A 3,558-nucleotide genomic window follows, 5' to 3' on the forward strand; every position below is an offset into this window, starting at 1 on the left:
AATATTTAAGAATAGAGCAATATATAAGTTTCGTGGTTAAATTTTAAATTCTGAAAAAACAACATATAGAGACATATATTCGATTTAAGAATTTATTGTTTGACAAAAGGAATATATAGAAGGGGCTATTTTAATTTCCTTAATCCATGGATTTTCAACAATTGATCATATCATCAGAGGAAATGAAATGCGGTTAGCAAAATGTTCAGCTGCGAATGGACGCTAATTTTGCTTTTCAGCACAATTATTGAAAATAGTTTTTTGAGTGGTTGTGGATAATTATATGGAAATTTTCGTATAATTTTTTCCATCAATAATGGACCACCCAGGTTGTATCAACTTCTCTTTTCGTATAATTGTCTCGGTAGAAAGGATTATAACAATAGTGACAACCACAATTACTATAACGAAAATAGAAACAGAACCAAAAGCAATAACGAAAACAACGGAGAAAAAAAACAAAGAAAAGCTTAATCACTCTAGCAGTATGGATTAAGGAATTAAAGAAAAAAAAACTGAATATAAATTAAGATGGTCAATAATTGATAAAGGGGAAAAATATGAACCTAGCAAATCGAAAAAATGCAACCTATATATATTAGAATCATAACATATACTAATATCAAGAGAAAAATTATTAAACAAACGACTAGATGTAATACACGGGTGTTTGCACAGAAAACGATATTTAATTTCACGAACTAAAGCAGATTAGAAAAAAATAGTAAAAACGAAATGTATAATATAAGGAAAGAAAAAAGATGCAAGGGAGGTAATCCTAGATATAAAAAATGATACCATGAGAGTGACCTCATAAGTATCGGGTTATAATAAAAATTCAAACACCAAGGAAAAACAAAACATTAAAATAAACACGCATAAATATAAAAATAAAATTATATAAAATTATATGATAATTGAGAAAAAAAAAAAAAATTGTGAGCAAAAATGATAATAATAATAATAATAACAATAATAATAATAAATAATAATAATAATTATTATTATTATTATCGTAATTATCATTATTATTATCATTATCACTATTATTGTTATAATTATTATAATCATTATCATTATTTTGTATAAATATTATCATTATTATCATTATTATTATTGTTATTATTATCATTAATCATATTATCATTATAAATATTATTATCATTATCATTAATATTGCTATTATTTTTATTATTATCATCATCGTTATTATTATCATTATTATTATCATCATTATCATTATAATTATTATCATCATCATTATCATTATTATCATTATCATCATTATTATTACCATTATTATCATTATTATCATTATGATTATTATTATTATCATTATTAATATCATTATTATTATTATCATTAATACCATTATTATTATTATTATCATTATTATCATTATTATTCGTATTATTATCATTATTATTATCATTATTATTATTATCATTATGAGTATCATTATTATCATTATTATAATTAATATTATTATCATTAATATCATTATTATTATTATTATCATTATTATTATTATTATCATTATTATTATTATTATCATATTATTATTATCATTATGATTATTATTATTATTATTATTGTTGTTGTTGTTATTATTATTATTATTTTCATTATTCTTATTTTACCATTATTATTATTATTATTATTATTATTATCATTATTATCATTATTTTCATTATTATTAGTATTACTATCTGTACCCGGCCACGCGTTGCTGTGACTCAGTTTGTTAAAATGGAACACATGTGAAAGTAGAGAAAAGTTTGATTCTTTTTTCAAGAGAATGTACAAATTATTTCTTTTAACAGATGTTAAGAAAATAAACAGAAAAATACTTCCATCATTAATTATGCGAAAAATAAATAAAATGTTGATTTAGTGTTTCAATATGCTTATAAATTACGATAACATTTGCTGAGTATGCACTGTTTTACGGTTGTTGTAAAAATGGAACGGAAACTTAAATTTCGCTTCGTTTTAATCTTTCTTAATTTTTTAATTGTGCCCCCTTCAAACGAATATAATCAAAACAGTAACATTCAACAATTGTACTTTACGTATAGAAAACACAAAATATTTATTAAAAACAAAATTTTTTTAAAAAAGTTAATAACGAAAGGGAAATAATTCCATTTTTAAACGAAAAAGTCAGTTTGGTATATCTTTTTATTATTTTTTACATAAGTCCAGCTTACCATTAACATTGGAAATGTTGACATTTATAGGTTGTCGGGTACGTTTACAATGAATAAACACTCCAATCTCGTAGATGAATCAGAATTTTTGTAGGAATTTTTTACACCCCTATCACGAAACTGCGAATAAAATATAAAAATCTCGTAATTTCTCCTTTAAAAATGGGTTGTTTATTTTCTTTATGGATTATACTTCCAAAATAAACTATTAAAGTTGTTTTAAAAGTTATAGAAATATTTTTTTAATTTTTTAAAAAACAGTAATGAATTTTACGAACTCAATATTTTTCAATTTTTAAACTTTAAAAATCTATCAAAATTTTTCTATTGATTCAATTTTTACGATATTTTCAGGGTCAATGTGAAATTTTATGCTCTTTCCAATAAACCGAATATAATATTTTAGACAAACGTTTTTTTTTATTCACGCCCCCCCCCCCCATTTTCAAGTGTCTAGTAAAAAGTAAATAATTAATTTACACACCAAAGTTTTATATATCACAAATTGAAGAGAAAAGGTCAATAAGTAATATATTCAAATTTAAAACAAAAAAGTAGTGTTTTTTAGAAATTTACCTGTAAAGTTCGAAGTTTAAAACCTGTTTTATTAAACCACGTTGTTTGTTTTTTCTTTTGTTTTTTTTTTATGAAACCTTGGTCCTTGCTCCTTTAATTGAAAAAAATTAGGGCTTGAATTACATTTTTCGAGTAGTTATAAGCTTGGAAAGACAGGGGGTAGAATAATTCACGCCTCCCATTTTGAAATGTCTATTAAAAAGTAAATAATGTATTCACCAAAGTGTTATATATCACAAATTGAAGTAAAAGGTCAATAAATAATATATTCAAATTTAAAACAAAAAAAGTAGTGTTTTTTATAAATTTACCTGTAAAGTCCGAAGTTAAAACCTTTTTTTTTAAACATGTTTTTTTTTGTTTGTTTTTTTAATGAAACCTTGGTCCTTGCTCCTTTAATTGGAAAAAAATTAGGGCTTGAGTTACATTTTTCGAGGAGTTATAAGCTTGAAAAGACGGGGTGGAATTATTCACTATTTTTCACGAAATTTCTTACACACCTACCAATCTACCCATGTTAAGAACGGCTTTCGGAATAGACACTTTTAACCTTGCCAGAATACCCGAAAAGCTATAAAGTTGACGTGTCGAATGTGAACGATGGGTTGGACGTAATGTAAAAATGTACCGAATTTAAAAGGGAACGAAATTCAAATTTCCGTTCCATTTTTACAACCGTAAAGCAGAGCATTCTATGCAAATGTTACCTAACTTACTGTATTAATTGCTATTTTTTTAAGCAAAAAAAAAGGTAAATATCCAGATACGCTAC

This window comes from Euprymna scolopes, chromosome 44 (assembly GCF_053919585.1).
Source record: "Euprymna scolopes isolate OS-2025 chromosome 44, ASM5391958v1, whole genome shotgun sequence".
NCBI classification, from domain to species: Eukaryota; Metazoa; Mollusca; class Cephalopoda; order Sepiida; family Sepiolidae; genus Euprymna; species Euprymna scolopes.